At 43.8% G+C, this 20052-nt stretch overlaps 1 pseudogene; it reads right to left on the minus strand.

Moving 5' to 3' along the window:
- Positions 1-1825: 1825 nt before the first annotated feature.
- On the minus strand, positions 1826-3030 carry LOC148884092 (28S ribosomal RNA; annotated as a pseudogene).
- Between the last annotated feature and the right edge of the window lie 17022 nt (positions 3031-20052).

Here is a 20052-nt window from a genome sequence, read left to right on the forward strand (position 1 = left end):
GGCCAAGAGCCTCAACTCTCGGCAGGCCCGATGTGCACTCTTCCTCACACGGTTTAACTTCTCTCTCACCTACTGCCCAGGGTCGCAGAATACAAATCATGACGCCCTATCTTGCATCCACGAGCCGGCAGAGAAGGAGGAAACCATCGGCAACATCCTGCCGGCCCAACATATCCTGGGGGCCCTGCAGTGGGAGGTAAAGAGGAAGGTCCAGGAAGCCCAGGGGAGCAACCCCATCCCCTGCTGGATCACCTGTTCACCCCCCCCCCCCCCCCCCCGCGCTATGCACCAAGGTGCTTCTATGGGGACACACCTCCAAAGTAGCCTGTCACCCGGTGGTCAACAAGACGATCCAACTCATCGCCCAGCGGTTCTCGTGACCGGAGTACAGGAAGGACGTGATGGAGTTCGTGAAGACGTGCCTGGCCTGCGCTCATGGGGAGTCCTCCCACCAACCCCCGGCAGGGCTCCTCCAGCCACTACCTGTCCCCTCCTGACCCTGGTCCCACATCTCCGTCGACTTTGTTACAGGTCTCCCCCCCTACCGTGGCAAGACGGTCGTCCTTACCGTGGTGGACCGCTTGTCGAAGTCGGCCCACTTCGTCCCGTTAATCAAGTTGCCGTCAGCCATCGAGATGCCTCAACTCCTGGTTAACCACGTCGTCCGTCTCCACGGGATTCTGACGGACATCGTGTCGCACCGCAGTTCGTGTCCAAGGTATGGAAACGTTTCTGTCGGTCCCTAGGGGCGTCGGCAAGCCTATCGTCTGGATACCATCCCCAGATCAACGACCAGACAGAGAGGAAGAACCAGGACCTGGAGGCGGCCCTCCGGTACGTGTGCCTTCACAGTCCTGCGTCATGGGCCCTCCAATTACCATGGGTAGAATACGCCCACAGCACCCTGGTCTCCACAGCCACAGGTCGGTCCCCATTCATGTCCGCCTGTGGCTATCAGCCACTTCTGTTACCTACCCAGGAGAGCCAGGTGGAGGTCCCGTCCATTGAACACCACCTGAAACGGGCCCACTGAGTATGGAAGGAGACCAGGGTCACCCTGTCGCGCACGGCAGCCCGGAACCAGCAAGTCGCGGACCGTCATTTTGGCTACCTCAACAGAATCATAGTTACTCCTGCTGTTTACCCGCACTTCGTTGAATGTCTTCACTTCGACATTCAGAGCACTGGGCAGAAATCATATCGTGTCAACACCCGCCGTGGGCCTTGGCAATGCTTTGTTTTAATTCAACAGTCGGATTACCCTGATCCGCACCAGTTCTAAGCCAGCTGCTAGGCGCCGGCCGAGACCACCCGGCAAAGGGACGCACGCCAGGCGACCGCCGCCCGCCCCCTGCCAGCGGGGTTGAAGCTGCCGGACAAAGAACGGGTGGAGTTGGCCGCCGCGGAGGGAACCCGCCGGGTGCCACAGCTGAAGAGATCCGCGGGCAGGGATGCGCGTCCAGATTCGCCGCCGACACGACACCTTCGCTCGAACGCCGTTCCCCGGGGCCTGCGTGGACGCCTGGCAGGGAGCCGACAACAGAGGGGGGTCGCCGGGGGCGCCGCGTCGAGTGGCCAGTGCTACGACACCATAACGATACCCCCACCGCATACGACCCTGATTCCCGCCGGGACGGTTCTGCGCCCGCACACCGGGTTCAAACGGAGGCAAGGGGCGGGCAGCGGGGTGACTGCTCCCCCAGCCGCGGTGCGCACCCAGCCCCGCCTCGCCCTCCAGCCCGACCGACCCAGCCCTTATAGCCAATACTTGTCCCGAAGTTACTGATCCGAATTGCCGACTTCCCTTACCCACCTTGTTCTGAAATGCCAGAGGCTGTTCACCTTGGAGACCTGCTGCAGATATGAGTACGGCCTGTCACGTGACTTACTTCTCCCCCGGATTTTCAAGGGCCGACGGGGGCTCACCGGACGCCGCCGGAACCACAATGCTTTCCAGTGCGCGGGCCCCTCTCTCGGGGCGAACCGATTCCAGGGCGCCCTGCCTTCCACCTGAAAGTTGCGCCGACGCGATAAAGACTCGGCGGGCCGCAGAAGACTGGAGGACGGACGGCGCCGACGAGTGTGCGCGCCTCTCCACCCCTCCAGGTTCGGGGATCTGAACCCTCGCTTCTGAATGGCGGTCCACCATCCCCTGGGACTGACTGACCCATGTTAAACTGCTGTTCACATGGGACCCTTCTCCACTTTGGCCTTAAAAGCTCTCGTTTGAACATTTGCTACTACCATCAAGATCTGCACCCGCGGCGCTCCACCCCGGCTCGCACCCGAGGCTTCCGCGCGCACTGACGTGCCGGCGACGGCTGGGTGTGGGCCCGACGCTCCAGCGCCATCCATTTTCAGGTCGAGTTGATGCGGCAGATGAGTTGTTACACACTCCTTGGCGGGTTCCGACTTCCATGACCACCGTCCTGCTGTCTCTATGAACCAACACCTTTTGCGGGGTCCGATGAGCGTCGGCATCGGGCGCCTTAACCCGGCGTTCGGTTCATCCCGCAGTGCCTGTTCTGCTTACCAAAAGTGGCACACTGGGCGTCTCGCATTCCACGCCCGGCTCCAAGCCAGTGAGCCAAGCCTCTTACCCATTTAAAGTTTGAGAATAGGTTGAGGCCGGTTCGGCCCCAAGGCTTGTCATTGGCTTTACCAGATGAAACTACGAGTCGAGCACCAGCTATCCTGAGGGAAACTTCAGAAGGGAGCAGCTACTAGATGGTAATATTAGTCTTTCGCCCCTATATGTCAGATAGCATGTCAGGACCGGCCTCCACCACTTTCCTCTGGGTTCGCCCTGCCCGTGCATAGTTCACCATCTTTCGGGTCATATCGCGCACGCTCTTGCTCGACGTCCCCCACGCTGCGAGCGAGGTGGGCCGATGGTGCGCCCAGACCCCGCAGGGCCGGGATCCCACCGATGGGCCAGACGACGCCACCGGGCCCCCTTTTTACTTTAATTGCGCCGGGTCCCATTTATGCCGCCGCCCTGTGACTCGCGCGCACGTTGAACTCCTTGGTCCGTGTTTCAAAACGGGTCAGCTACCGACATCGCCATGGACCCCTTGCGCTATACGTGTCGGCCGGTCCCCGCCCTGGCAGCGCGGCGTGCTTGGCGCGCACAAGAAGCGGAAGGCGCAGAGGTACGTCCCTAATCTCCGAGGGGAAGCGGCAATGTCTGGGCACGGCAGCGCTGTAAAGCGTGGGGGGGTCAATGTCACTGTTTTCTATCCATTTACTCACACTCTCTGTCATCTGCCTGTCTCTTTAATGTTTAACCCCCCCCCCCCACTGCTGCGTTCTTGACCAATCACATGGCTTTAAGCAAAGACTGGGGGCAGGGAATAAAGGACAAAAAGAAAGTTGGCTGCCATTTCCGTGTTAGGAACAACACATCACAGCTCCGTGTGTATCCCGAAAAATAGTTCGTATGCCAAGGTTAAATTTTCATCAATTTAACGTTCTTAAACCGAAAAGTTCGTAAGCCAAGGGGTTCGTAAACCGAAGTATCAGTGTATCAAGAATGTGCGGTGGTTTGCATTTGGGTCAAGCTTCACCTAAAGTTCAAAAACGGGTGAGTCGATTGTTTCTGCTGCGTGACGCCTGAAACAGCGGATGATGGTGTTAAAAACTTTGTCTCTTATCGCCATCTGCTTTGGGTTGTAGTCTCGACAAAGAAGTTGCTAAACTTCTGGAGCTGAAGGCGCAGCTGGGAGTAGATGATGGAAAGAATCAGTTTGTTCTTAAAACAGCAAACATTATTTCATTGTGGTACAACTGACTCGATATATATTTTATAATTATTGAAACCATTCAAGCACGCATGCACAATTATTAAAATACAGGTAACATCCGATTTACGACCGGAACGGGTTACGACCACCCGTACTTACGATCACGACCGCCAGAGTATAGAGCATAGAGTACAGAGCAGGGGTGGGCAAAGTTTTTGACTCGCGGGCCACAATGGGTTCTAAAATTTGACGGAGGGGCCGGGCCAGTAGCATTTGGAGGGAATGTTTGGGCCGGATATACTAAAGCATTAAAGGACAACCGACGTCTCCGGACAAGTTGTGTCCATAATTTGTCAAATCGCTTCAAATGACTTCTATTGAGTGTATTTTACAAAGATTCCACCGCATATAGCTATATTTTACGTTTTAAGACTCGCGCTGAATATTCCGGAAGACTTGTTTTTGAGTTGGTGACGAATCCTCACGTCACGTCACTGAAGGAACGCCCCTGACCGAGAAAGGACACACTGTAGCAGTCCTTTGATCACGCAATGTATTCATTTGGTCTGAAAACTTCGTGTTGATCCGTGTTGTTGGCGAAATTAGAAGGAAAACACATAAATAACGCGATGGTGAATCCTTGTGTGTTGTGACAAAAATGTTGAGCCATTTCCACACGGAAGATTGTCGCCATCTTCTGCCTTTTTTGGGCGAGACATTCCCTCCCCCCCTGATGCCTCAAAATGACACGGAATAAATTCTTTAATCGATTGCAAACATGTATGCTTTCCTCTTCAGAACTATTTGAATCATATTCATAACTGGATGAGTAACACGAAAGCATCTTCTCTAAATCTGAAGCCATTGTTTTGATTCTCCAGCAATGCAAGACGTCTTGGCGTGACACCACGAACAAGGGGGCGGGACCTTGTGAAACTGGCCACTTCCGGTTTCTATTTTTTTTTGTCATTTTTATTGGTGTTTTTCATTTTACTAAAAATATCACACTGCATGTTTTGGGTATTTTAGATGCTATAAAACATTTTTTTGATGTCTGATAGAGTGTTTATGCACATTAGTAAACATATTACGTTATTTCATGTTTAGATTAAGTAAACATATGTTTTTTCATGTTTAGCTTAGTATATATTATGAATTGTGCACGTTTAATTTCAGTCTAATTTAGTTAAATAAAACTATCAGTCTTATTAGTCAATAGTCGTGGAGAAAAAGCAACAGCTCCAACTTCAATCTGAGACCCGCCCAACACTGAGTTGCTCGTAACCGATTGGACGGGAAAGGTCGACTTGTTGGCAACTGATTGGACAACAGATCGCCACTCTGTATGTTTAAAAACTTGTCGGAGCGGGAGCTCGTTCTCTTTTGCTCTTTCGCTTTGTTCTTTGTGCTCTTGTGCTCATGTCTTCGTCCCACCGAGACGAGAAGTGCTTTCTCTGTCTCATTAGAATAAAGTAGTTTTTTGTTCACCATCTATTGTACTTGCTGATATTTTTATCAAGTGAACTCCAGACAATGCGCGAACCAGGAAAGACAAACGAAGTTTTAACCGGACATTAATTGGTGCCAAGAAACCCGTGTCAAGTCAACCTGCCTTTGCGTGAGGACTACACTGGGCGACCAATCGAGGCGAGACGGGAACTAAAGAAGCTCCTGGTGGTTGACCCGTTTTATGATTTTTGACGGGAGGCGCGCATTGAGAGGCGCGTCAAACCTGCTCTTTGATTGGCTTCGACCTACGGAAGAAACGAAGATTTTTTTCGTTCTTCACTGAAGCCTGCTCGTGCAATCCTCCACGCGAGAGACGGAAAGAATCACAACTTTCTGGTGGCGTTGTGGCTCCTCGCGTTCTGGATGAAGGACTACACGGCAGCATTCAAAAGTTCACTAAGTAAGTAGCGCGCTAGCTAGCAGCCATTGTTTGAATGCATTGTGAGACCTCTTCTTGGCCAGAGACGGTCTCTTCCACTTGACTCACGTACGGACCGGTGTGGAGCGATTTTCGTTAGGCAAGGTGGCCAAATGAGAATACGTATGCCGGTGGAGGAGTGCATATTAATGTGCACGAAGTATCCACACGCCGAATTGTGAATCGGAAGTTTTCCAGCGAAAGAATATTGTTCACAAGGTGGTGATAGCTGGAATTCAGTTTGTGTGGTGGACCGCTTTTATTCTGAAGAGCGGAAGTGTTTTAGGGCAGCTGCTATAGTACTGAGTCGAGAGGAAAGAAATAAGATCAAAAATACATTCTTAACTTGGTTTGTCTATGCTAGCATGGTGGCACAGAGAAAGTTCTTTGTCTCGGAGAGAAAAAAGGGTGGGGGCGAAGTCATTTGAGCCGTTGGTGTGTGTGTGTGTGCGTGTGTGCGTAAGAGCATTCCTTGTGTGTGTGCGTGAACGCGCATCCTGGCTGAGGATTGGCGCGAATCACGGCCTTTGTTCTTGGGTTTGAATCAACATCGCGAGGTGTGCTTCCTTTCTTGTGATAGCTAAAGAAGGAATTTGTTGTTGCAATCGTGAAAATGGGTGCTATTTTTTCTAAAAAGACCCCAATTCATAGGGACGTAGAGTTTATGTCCAAAAAGTTCCCAGGTAGCAAACTTTATTGCAAGAAGTGGATGGACTGTAGTACGTTCTCTGGTGCATTGCAACTACAGCCTTTGACGAAGTCATGTTTCGATTGAAACTTCAGGAAGCATCCGCGATGAAAAAATCTCTTGGAAAGATACGTGCCGAGATAATTGCCTGCGAAGCTTGGATTGCGCAAGCAAAAATCAGAGAGAGAGATATGGAAGCCAAACGGATGAAAAAAGAGGAGAAAGCGATAGTTGCAATGTCTTCCAAAGTGGGCTCTGACGATGAAACTGTGACTTCGTCTGTTGCACGTCCCAATGAAAAGTTGGTGGAAAATGGAAAGCAGCCATTGTTCCAATCCCCAGAGCTCCCCCACGGGAGGCGAGGGGGTGGGGCGGGGGCCTGCGCCGCCGAGAAGGCGCCACGACTCCCCCCCCTCCTACCACTCCTACCCCTCCTCCGCAGGGCTGAAGAAAGGGGAGGACGCCATTTGTTCAACCCCTGTGGGGCGGGTGGCCCCCCCTGGGTGCCCCCCCCCCGGTGATGACTCCAAATGTCTGTTGGGCAGACCAGCAGAATGGAGCGCTTATGACCCCTAGTGGAGGAATACGAGGATTGCAACCTGATATTAAAAATCAGATTGCTGCTGATTGTGTCTCTTCGCGTACGAGGAGCAAAGCAAATTGTTCTGGACAATTGTATCCGTTTGAAGAGTTGAATGGAATTGAAATGAATAATGGAAGCGACTGTGACGTTTTGCCACTCATTCAGGTCGCAAATCCTAATTCTTCAAGCATACATGATCAAACTATCTTGGTTTATCGGCCATGGGGCGACAGTGATGTCGCAGAGGCGTGTAAAGGACTAGGTAATGTTGTTGAAAATGCAGAAAGTTGGACTGAGAATTTTGAGGAATTATGTGCTTCTTATCAGTTGAATGGACAAGAAACACTTAAGGTTCTCAGGAGATGCTTGGGACACCATTGGAATCGGGTGAAAGGTGACTTTACTGGGAAAACATCGATGGGAACAAATATGACGTACGAGGAAGCGACAACCCAACGAAGATTGGTTTGTGAAAACATCCGAACATTATGGAAGAAAACACCAAACTTTGGCTTAATTCAGAATTGTAGACAGTTACGTGGGGAAGATATTAACATTTTTCGGGGACGCTTGGAAAATGTTTTCCGAAACCACTGCTGTATTCCTGAATCTGCTGATGAGAATTCCATATATGTCAACCAATTCAAGCAAACATTTTTGCAGAATTTGACGCCGGAAATTGGAGATTTCATTCGCAAACATTATGTCCAACACCGGACTGGAAGGTTGGTTGATCTCATGGAGTGGGCAATACACGCCCAAGAAGTGGTGAGAAAAAAGTGGGGAAATGGTGCAGATTCGCCGATGGAACATGTGATGGCATCTACCATGGGTAACATAATGGAGAACGTGTTATACCAGGATCGGATGAAGAGACGGATGCCGCACAATGATCGATGCTACAATTGTGGCAGTGTAGGGCATATTGCTCGCCACTGCAAAAAGAAACCTATACCGAAAAGGAAATCTTACAGACCTCCACCATATAATACGCGATATGGTGAAGGACATAAAACAAAACATTCAGATTGACGCGAGGAACCCCATTTCAACACTGATGACAACAATCACAACAGTGAGAAATGGGAATCAATAAAACCAGTTGAAATCTTGGATTTGACTAATGTGTTTGCCTTGACCTTACCGGAAAACGAAAAACCTTATTATTGGCTAAAAATCGGGAAAAAGGATGTCAAATTTCTTTGCGATAGTGGTGCATGCAGATCAGTGTTAAGAGACACCATTCCAGGTGTCACTCCGAGTCGACAACAAATTTCTGTGGTATCTGCAGATGGGAAAGTGACATTGTTACCGATTTCCAAACCAATAAAAATTTTAGATGAGGGACTAACTCCATACAAGGTCACTATGGTCTTGAGTGGAGAGTGTCCTATAAATTTGTTGGGGAGAGACCTGTTACAAAAATTGCAAATAGCTTTAATACCAACAGAAGAAGGGTATAAACCCAAAAAAGTGAATTTTCTGGAGTCCTTCGTAGTTGACGCTATGGGGGACCCAGTAAAGGTCGATTCACTAGAATTATGACTGATGGCCACTTTAGGGGCGGAGGACTTTCCAGACGTCCCTGCCACCCTTTGGTCATCGGGAAAAACTGATGTGGGCTTACTTAAAACAGCGAAACCAGTTGAAGTATTGCCTAAAACGACTTATCGACCAAGACTTAAACAATATCCATTAAAACAGGACGCTATTATTGGCATCACCCCTGTAATACGGGATATGGTGAAAGCTGGTATTTTGATTGAAGACCCAACTTGTGAATGTAATACACCGATATTTCCTGTTAAAAAAGTGGAATCTGGAGTTTGGAGAATGGTGCATGATTTACGACAGGTAAATAAATCCATACAATCACGTGCTCCGTGTGTGCCAGACCCGCACACATTATTGAACAGTTTAAAACCTGACAAAAAATGGTTTACAGTGATTGATTTGAGCAATGCCTTTTTCTCCATTCCGTTACACAAAAATTCACGTCATTGGTTCGGATTTACATTTAATGGGAAAAAATATACATATACAAGATTACCACAAGGGTTTACAGATAGTCCTACAATTTTTTCACAGGAAATGTCTTCGTGCATTGCTGATTTTAAACATCCTGAATCTTCTCAGATTCTTTTGTATGTTGACGACATCTTAATTGCTTCACCGACTGAAGATGAGAACAAGACTGTATCAATAGCTTTGTTCCAATATTTAGCGAATACAGGGAACAAAGCTTCTTTGGATAAATTGCAGTTCTGTCAACAAGAAGTAGTTTTCTTAGGACATCTTTTGTCAAGAAAGGGAAGAGAGTTGACAACTAAGAGAAAACAGACAATTTTGCAGGTTCCTCGACCTAAGACGAAAAAACAGATGATGACGTTTTTGGGACTGTGCAATTATTGCAGAACTTGGATTCCGCATTATGCACAAGTTACCCAACCATTATTGACACTTATATACCAAGACGAAATGGCACTGAAAGACTCTATTCAGTGGACCGAAGAGGGCAGTAAAGCATTTACAGAATTAAAAAATTTGATAGCAAACACTAGCGTCTTAGCTTTACCTGACTATGACAAACCTTTTGTTCAAACAGTTGACTGCAAAGACAAATACATGACTTCAGTCCTGTTACAAAAGCATGGACAAAAGCTGAGACCAGTTGCATTTTATTCTAAAAGAATAATTCAGATCCAGGCGCTTTGTTGGCAAAATGGTTGTGTGAAATGTTGTACAACAACAAAGAGGTCCACAGCACGTGTACTGCCGCAGTCCTGTGTTCCCTTTACAGGAACAGAGAGGCTGCTGGGCTCCCCGAAGGCGCTGATCAAGGTCTGCACCAAAGTCGGAGGGGCCATTCACCGTGCTGATAACAACGCCAACTGCCATCAAAATCGCCGAGAGGTCCACCTGGGTGCATCAAAGCCACTGCAAAATCGTTCACCAACCAGATCCGGAGCAGGTGGAAGAGAGACGGAGCCAAACCACTCAATAGCCATGGGTTTGGTCCACATCATCTTGCTGTATGAATTAGTGGAGGCAATCCAGATGACGCACGTAAAGCCTCCCATTCCATCAGCCTGCCAAACTCCACCATTGCAACCAACGATGACAGAAAAGTGCCCTAGCATGGCACATCCTGTAGCCTGCTTGCCACTACAAGATGCAGGAATCATCTCTTTTCCTCTTAACATCCTCATGAACGAAGCACGACAAAGGGGAAGTGATTACCCTCATGGTTCTTGGTACGCTCGTATCAAGTCAGGGAAGACTTGGACCACTGGTTGGGACTCCGTTGTGGTCCATTCTGAGCCCAAAACAAAATGGGTTCAAAATAGCTGTGCCCAAGAAGCAAAACGAATTGTCAGAAAGATAACTCAAGGGAACTGGTTAGGAACTGGAACTGGCACAATGACAGATATCCAACTCGTTATCGTAACCCACAAGGTTGCGGGATGCATGGACTTGAGACTCTGTCCTGATTTTCGTGAACATCACACTGGTTTTCCCGTAACTATATGCATGTTGTCATCTTTGACAACACCAGTCGTGACATCGCCTTTCCAGCGCAAACCGCACATCAGACTGACAGCCTATGTTGAAATACCTGACAAAAAAGCCCAAAATTCAGGTGTCATGGACGCATTATATCAACCGTTTGCACGAGAAAAACATGACTGGAATCCGTTGTTATCAAACACGTGGTATCGTTATGCTACATTAATTGCTAAACAAAATAGGAAAAGTAATTGCTTTGTTTGTTCTTTTATGCCACATTCTGTAACGCAACAAAGAGTACATTCAAAGGTATTTGGAGATAAAATGGCTCGAGCTGCGTATATGTTAATATCTTCGCATAAACCTGATCAACATTTTCCAGTTCTTCGCAATGCTTCGAGAGGAGAGATTGTTCCAAGTTTAGATACCATTTTGGAAACTGAAAATCAGGTTATGACCGAGAGCGGATTGAGATTACCAGTATGTGTTGCAATGTACGGTACAGGTCAAAATTTAGGTTTTATAGATGAGAATAGATGTTTATACGTGCTACCGTTAAACACCAATGTCACCATTTTACCTGTATCTTCACATCTTTGGTGGTTATGTGGTTGGAAAGTGTATTCTTTTATTCCTCCGAGAGCCTACGGTATGTGCGCACCTGTTACTGTGACTGACAATACTTTCATCGTTACCAGTCGTCCAGCGCACCATCATGTGAAAAGAAGAGTGTCGTTTAAGCCCCATGATTCGATCTGGGGAACTGATGTTCCAGAACAATTCAAACACCGTAGCACGGGAAGTAAGGTAATGTTAGCTCTTTTTCCACAAATTGGAGTGGCTAAAAACATGCTACGAATTGAAACAATTGACTACAGGTTTCAAGTGTTTGTAAATGCCAGTTTGGAAGTAGATGAAATGCAAAACACTGAAATTGCAGCAATTAGACAAATGGTGCTGCAAAATAGAATTGTTTTGGACCTTTTGACAGCCCCACAAGGGGGCGTCTGTGCTATGGTGGGTGACACTTGTTGTACGTACATACCCGAAGAAGCGAATTCCATAAACATGACTGATGCTTTGTCTGTTGTCAGGGATCTCAGAGATGCCATGGCCAAAGATCACCGGCCTGATCAACCGTGGATCTTTGATGGGCTCTTTGGGGGCCCTTGGTATCGGATTTTGCTCAGAATGTTTATCCCTTTCGCAATTGCGATTGTACTTATTTTCTTAGTCATTGGTTGTATTATTCCATGCTTAAGAACAATGCTAATGAATATGATAACTAATTCTCAGGTGAATTACGCAAAGGTTTTGTATCAACAAATGCGTGAAGGGGACCCAGTGTTGTAGCTAGGGATAGTACACCATGGCCAGAGAGTGGTTGCTCCAAAGAACAAAAGCAAAAAAAGGAAATGGAGAGCCGAGAAGGAGTTTTCCTCATTAAAAACCCTCAAAAATGGAGAGGTTATATATCACAGCAGCAAAATTGTGATAGAGGTTTTTCGCCTTCTCCATGGTAAGTTAAATAATATTAGACGTTGGATAGATGAGATTAGAATGGTTCCCTGTGCAATTAGTATGACGTGCATGCATGAAATCTTTTGGAAATGTATGAACTGATGTTTAAATGTACAACAGGAGGGAATGATAGAGTGTTTATGCACATTAGTAAACATATTACGTTATTTCATGTTTAGATTAAGTAAACATATGTTTTTTCATGTTTAGCTTAGTATATATTATGAATTGTGCACGTTTAATTTCAGTCTAATTTAGTTAAATAAAACTATCAGTCTTATTAGTCAATAGTCGTGGAGAAAAAGCAACAGCTCCAACTTCAATCTGAGACCCGCCCAACACTGAGTTGCTCGTAACCGATTGGACGGGAAAGGTCGACTTGTTCGCAACTGATTGGACAACAGATCGCCACTCTGTATGTTTAAAAACTTGTCGGAGCGGGAGCTCGTTCTCTTTTGCTCTTTGTCTTTGTTCTTTGTGCTCTTGTGCTCATGTCTTCGTCCCACCGAGACGAGAAGTGCTTTCTCTGTCTCATTAGAATAAAGTAGTTTTTTGTTCACCATCTATTGTACTTGCTGATATTTTTATCAAGTGAACTCCAGACAATGCGCGAACCAGGAAAGAAAAACGAAGTTTTAACCGGACAATGTCAGTTATGAAACAAAAAAGTGATGTCAGTTGTCCTTTAAATCTAGTGTGTGCAAACCTTATAGCACAGTAAGAACACTACAACCCAATTTGGATTGGAATTGCCTTTATTAGTCTCGCAGTGGAGAAATTTACACTTCACATCAGCAAAGGGATGAAAGGGATGTTTTTTGATTGATTTATTAACAAACAGTCTTTCAAATGTGAAAAAAGCCCTTATCAGTTCATAAATTTGTCTCAAGGAATATGCAAGATATGGCATTTACATACTATTTTGCAGATACCGGGAGGAGGAAATGTAAATAGATTAAAATAACATACGCACTGTGATTTATCAAGATTCCGTCTGTTTTTAATAAGTTTCAATCGAAAGTGGAAAGTTAAAGAAATCAACATTTATTGAAAAAAAGAATCACATTCAACATTCAATACATATTGTTACACATCGAAATACTCAAGCTCAATAATATCTACTTGTGTTAAACTCTGCAAAATCATGGATGGATTGTCCTGACCGCGCACTCGACAAACTCGCCACGGACGCCCTCGCTCGCCTTCATGCGCAAACAGTACACGTGTATCGTTGCCAAGCACACAAACATAGGCTACCTACAGTTGAAATTTGCATACTCGGCACAGCAGCCAATCAGAAGCTTGCTTCCTGCTTCGGACTTTCCCAAGAACGCTTGTTTGCATATCATTTTCCAAAGTAGATGCACAGAACCTCAGCCTCAGAAGAAAGATTCAAAAGAAGTTAACAAAATTTGTGTCACTATAAATTTACATTAAACCGTGACTGTAAATAGTACTTGAGAGTTATGAAAGGCGCTCAGTGGCCCGTAGGAGACAACGCAACGCAAACAATGCTTTGTGCACAAAGACGGCAAAAGACAACTGCAATAAAACCTTCGGCCACGGATATTTTCCGTAAATTAAGCAACGTAGCGTTTGTGGTAGGTACAGCCTTTACCCTTTATTGCCTGAATTATGTTCTAATTAGAAAAAAAATAATTCTGTTCAGTTTTTATGGTCACTGATGGATATAATAACATACTAGTAGCTTCCTTTTTATTATTTTTCAATAATGTAGAAAATGTATGCCTAATTTGGCCCAATCATCATGAAAGGCCTATGTTGAGAGGGTGCCTTTTTTGGAACATATGTCAAGTGCAACTTCAAAGACTAGACTTTTACCCATATGACATATTTTTATTAAAATAATAAAATACATAAAATATTGACATAAAATACATACATAATTTACATAAAATAATGACATAAAATGTTTACATAAAAATACATAGTTCCTTAACAGATAAAGAAAACTAGCTAATAACCATGGAATAATGCAAAGCAGTTCTTGTGATGATTCAAACAAAGATTTACATTGCATTTTTTTTGCAGTAAATATTAGTTTTCACCGAATGCTTGCACCTGTTGCAGTTCTTTGCAACATATGGAACATGAGCTATGTTGTCAAACCGAATACTGTATCATCGGCGGGAAAAGAACCTCAATATCTTTTAGCTGTGGTTCAGCTGAACAATCGATTGAGCCTCACTGTGCCACAACACCAGATTTTTTTTGTTGCCAAATGTTGGAGTAAGGGGATAGATGTAAACCAATTATCAAAATACAATCGATGATTGTTTCCTGGTTGGATGTTTTGAGCCAAATGGAGCACAACATTTGAGGTCACTTTCTATCGTTCCTGTATATGGAATGCATACATGTAGCCATCATAACCTGCCAGCACAAACAACTTGAACCCCCAGTTCATTGGTTTATTTCGTAGATATTGCTTGAGTGTAAATCTACCTTCATAGAGTATAATTTGTTCATCAATTGACAAACGCTGTGATTTGGGTAATTCTTGAAACTTTTATCATTGGCCTTACTTTGTGCAAGGGGCATAATTTGAGTTCCTTGTTTTGTGTTGTCTGCTATATGCAAGTTCCTTTTTATAAATTCGAAGCGATCCCTTGACATACAGTACATTCTGCAGCATAATCAGTTAGTGGAGATAGCTTTTTCATTTGAAAATATTTGAATAGTGATAGAAGTTCATCAATGCAACAGTCACGACTGTGTCCGATGCCAAAATGTCTTCATCAACATGGTCAACATTTCATTCTCATCAAGATCTGGAAAGATATACAGTACATGGGTATTTTAGAAAAAAAAAAAAAAAACATATGGGCACAGCAACATTCAAAAAAGCAAAAACTATACCAAACTAACCATTTGATCTCAATGCTCTGATCTTACCGTGAAATGATCTTTCCTTACATTACATCACAAACAGAATTTCAGTCCTTTCAGATGCTTTATCTTCAAGTCAAAGTACTGTATTTGAGAATGTGAAACGCACATATGGTAGTGGGGACTATTTTGTCCACTAGGTGGCAACAAAACCTTACATAACACAAGTGGAAATGCAACCTATTATGTTCTTATGTTCTTCAAAACAATCATTTCTACTTTTTCTGATTACAAATTCTTTCTCTCAGATGATTTTACTTGACATGCCAATCTAATGTCCTCAAGGCCTTCAGAAGTAATTTTGCTGTCTTTGTATTGCCCCAAATAAAATATAGACTTTTAGCTTTTCCTGTATTATTTTTTCACAGAAACTTGTAAGTGTTGTACCTGCTCCTACCATGTTTCACAGTCTTTTGGAAATAGGAAGTGTTAAATTTGTACCAGACATTATGATGAAAATGTTTAAGTTTTCTAATTTCTGTTTAGGATATAAAAAAAAAAAAACATATGGACCTCTGTTTCAATAATTATATTGAGAATGCAAAGCTATGAGGTACAGCTATTAGTGTAAAACGCACCATTCACTTACAATTATTCGCATCGGGTACCCAGTCAGGATCAACAATATCATCATGAAACTAGCGTTAGCACGCCAAATGTTTCATCTTTTAGACACTACTATTTTTTAATATTTCTTGGTAAATAAACAAGTTAGCGTTAGTTTATGCATTTCAGTATCAAGGTAAACCTCTTCTGAATAGCTCATAAAATCGTCACAACATATACTTACGTGATATTTGATCCGTGACGAGAAGTAGAAGCTTTGAAGATGCAGGAGCGCACATTGTGTTGCGCAAGAAGGAGATGATGTCACTGACGCTCTTAAAGGCAAAGCTGGACATAACCTTTGTTAAAGGGACATGTAACTTGTGCTGCATCAGTTCCAATCGAAACTTGAACTGCTACCTTTAATTTTTTCGATCTATAAGCACTTATCTTTAGTGTACCAAATATGACCCCATCGTAAAGGGTTAATTTAAGAAAAACCTCTATACTTTGTGACAATGTTTTTTGCGATTTCTCGTCTTTCTTTATGGCCGGGCAGGCAACTTTTCAGAGTTGTCTGACTTGTCCGCTAACATTTTCAGACTATCAGACACTGTTTTTACTATAATTTGGACAAATTCGGCGGGCCGGATTAAAAAGCCGAACATTGAAATTCATTGAATCATTGAAAGCGAATTTATTCTCCGGCTTGGCATCAGGGACTTTGTACCACTTGAACCAGTCGACCGTGGACTTCAAATAGCCGGGCTTCAACCTAAATATATTTATACTATTTATATAAAATAGATATGTTTTATACCGTTCTCTTCAAATGTAAATGAAATAAGGAGGAAAAAAAGATCCCAGGAATTAAAAAAAATGACAGAATATTTTTTACTGTGTATGTGGCCCGCGGGCCGTAGTTTGCCCATGTCTGGTATAGAGTATAGAGCAGGGGTGCTCATTACGTCGATCGCGGAGGTAGCACTGGTCGATCGCAGCGTGACAGTAAAAAAACATTTATCAGCCTATCAAACGTCCCATCACTTGATTGACATACAGGGCAACCATTCAGATGACAACTAAATTTTGACATTTGGGTCGCCGCGAATGCGTAAACAACGGCGCTAAACGCAGCGAAATTTACAAGATAGTCAGCGAATTCCCTCAGATTATAAACCCTTGCCAAGTGCAGGCAGACTTCTTGAATTACCAGTGCATAATCCACCAACAAGCGTTATGCGCTAAAATGCTCAACATGAGGAAATGTGCTACCTCCTTGACTGCATTATTCGGCTCCACTTATTTATGTGAGTCAGCCTTTTCCTACATGAAGATCATGAAGTCCAAATACCGTTCCACCATGACTGATGAACATTTGGAAATGTGCTTGAGGCTGGCTGTCAGCAGCTACTGTCCCTGGCTGATTCAATTTGATTAATTTATTTATTTTTTAATGGCATGAAAATGTGCAAACAAAGTAAAAGAAAAAACACTGCAAACAAAGTAGAATAAAATCAAACACACTCTCTTTGAACAACTCATGGAGCATTGTGCTCCATGAACTGTTCTCTATTCTCAAAAAGCAGAAAGACAAAAAAAAGAGCGTGCTAACAACTACCGATAACAATGTTCTTCTCTCTGAAAAAGACTCCTTCAGTAGAAAAAGACGTTACAGCGCAGCGAAGTCAGGATGAATAGGCGCCGTAGCAAAATATTGTTTTACAACACTGTTCTTTACATCTGTGTAAGCTCTCAGTCGTACAGGAATGGTCCATTGATGAAAAGGTTTCTTCAGCCGTCATCTGTACTTCCTTGAAGGTGTCGGACATTTCGCTTCTTATCCAAGAAACTTTGTCAGCAAACTAAAGTCTTACTGGTAGTTTAGGCCCATATATATCCCTATTGTCCAGACATGGCGGTGCCGGACTCTGCTATAATAGGTCCCTGCTCTCAGGTTGGGAGGAGCAGAGGACTACTCCCTGCAGCTGCTCCACTGATCTTTAAAACACTGCGGTGATCAAACTCACAACAACAACAAAATAGACATACGGTGATGATCTGTGGGTGAGCAGCAGCAATTTTTTTATTTATTCAAATAGCATGCAAACATACAAAGCAACAGAAACAAACAAATAACACTGCAAACAAAACACAACAAAAGTAGACAAAACCTTTGGTTTTGAATAGCTCGTGACGCTTCTAAAAGTAAATCTGAGGTGTGTCTCAGCCAATCTTTCTGCATACTTGATATTTTCCAAATAGTTGGCAACATACATTAGGTGACGTAATCGCGTATGAGACAGTACCTGATCGCACAGGAAATAGGAGTTCCTGACAGATAATCATTATACAAGAAGAAAAAAGAGGAGAGAAGAAAAAAATAGAAAAGAGAGAGAGTGGGGGAGGGGGTGCCAGGGGTTTTAACCTTTCATCGAGTCTGCACAACATAGTGAAATTGACAAAAAAGAGAGGAGGGGACACCAGATGAATTCGGCAAGCACATCATCCTATGCCATATTTCATCAACAAATCATGTGTTTTGATAGCGTTTAAGTCGGCAGATGGTTGAATTGTTTTCATAGTTTCATTTCATTTTGAAATATTACAAATAGGGGTTTCCTCCCACAAAATTTAGATTTATGAATATGATGTTTGGCAAGAAAAACTAATACATTAATAATAAAATATTTATCGTTGGTCTTGTTGTAATATCCAAACAGCATGTCTTTGTAATGAAATATGAACGGAGAAGTGATTTTACATTGAACGTATTTGACAAAGTGTTTCCAGAAGCGAGTAGTTTCGGGACAAGCCCAGAAGAGGTGAGTTGCAGTTTCAGGCTCAGCTTCACAAAATGTACAAGATATATCCTGTAAGGACCGGATCTTATGTTTAACAGGATAGCAACGGTGCAAAAGTTTGTAGGTTATTTCTCTTTGTTTGTTTGAGATGAAAAATTTATATGGAAGGGTCCAACGTTCTGTTGTTCCGTCGACATACGTTCTCCAGTGATGAACAACGTAGGGAACCGTCACAAAAGATTTTAGAAACAAATGTCGAATTGCACGGTTCCGATTTCGAGCAATTGACGAGAAATAGAGTTTCCCCAGGGCAGTTTCTGTCACTGGAATTGGCGGTGGTCTGTCGGGAGTAGCGTAGTGACCCTTGAACAGGCTTATGATACCACTTGGGATGGCATCCATAACGATGGCAAAGTCCTTAGGGGTCACAGGGATTTGATGCGTATTGAGAAACTCAGCATAGTTCATTAAAACATTGTTTGTGTTAAAAAGTTGCTTTACATAAATGATACCCAAGTCAATCCATCTCGACAAAAACAGTGATTTGTTTTTGTACAAAATATGAGTTATTCCAGATCATACATGAATGCGGAGAGAAAGAATGGTTATACATTAGGCACCAGGCTAATAAAACTTGTTTATGGAATTTTGATAGGTTAACAGGCAATTTTTCAACCTTATAATTACATTTCAGCAAGAAAGACAGACCACCAAGTCGGGAAAACATGGATTTTGGAATGAAATTCCAGATTGCATCAGGACTACACAGATAATTACGCAGCCAGTTAATCTTAAACGTATAGATTAGAGAAGTAAAGTCCAAAAAATTTAGGCCTCCCTCCTTTAACGTCCTGGATATGACCGAGTTTCTTATATAATGAGTTTTATTTTACCATACAAAGTTATACATTATTTTGTCCATTGTCTTACATGTGCTTGGATCCACATTTAAAGTCATTGTAGGATATACAAACCGAGAGATTCACTCACTTTTTGCTAGCAGTATTCTTCCGTTTAGTGATAGATCCCTTTGTAACCAGTGATTAAAGCGCTTCTTGGTTTGATCAATTATTGGATCGAGGTTCAGATGACAACGCTCTTCGTCTTCTTTGGCTATGACAGCACCTAGGTACGTCACTTGATTTTTAACAGGTATGTTGTATAGCATACTCATTACATGATTTCACAGCTAACAACTCACATTTATTTATATTAAGCGAAAGACCTGACGCTTTGGAAAACTCTTTAACCAGAGCTATGGCCTTTGGAATTTGCTCAGGATTTTTCAGGAAGAGTGTGGTGTCATCTGCCACCTGGCTAATCACAACCTGCCTGCCCGCGACTTCAATACCTTGGACCTCGCTTTCAGTGACCAACAGTGATAAGATTTGTGCTGCAAGTAAGAATAAATAGGGAGAAATGGGACAACCTTGACGGATGCCACGGGAGACGTTGAAGCGAGGGGACGTACCATATTTAAGCAGTATTGAGGGGTTGCAGTTGGTGTACAGTGTCTTAACAGCCTGAGTAAAGTAGTTTCCAAAACCAAACTTATTAAATGATTGAAAAATAAAACGGTGTTCCAAAGTGTCAAAAGCTTTGTAAAAATCGAGAAATAAAATAAAACTATTGTGGTTAATAAGTTCCTGATAATCAAGAATATCCAATACAAGACGAACATTATTGGCAATGTGTCTTTTACTCAAGAAGCCTGACTGTGTTTCACTAATTATATGCGGTAAGGATTTTCTAATTCGGTTTGCAAGGATGGAGGCCAAAACTTTATAGTCTGTATTTAGTAGGCAGATAGGGCGCCAGTTTTC

The sequence above is a fragment of the Hippocampus bargibanti genome, linkage group LG19 (assembly GCF_051943395.1).
Source record: "Hippocampus bargibanti isolate YZ-2025 linkage group LG19, ASM5194339v1, whole genome shotgun sequence".
In the NCBI taxonomy this organism is placed as follows: domain Eukaryota; kingdom Metazoa; phylum Chordata; class Actinopteri; order Syngnathiformes; family Syngnathidae; genus Hippocampus; species Hippocampus bargibanti.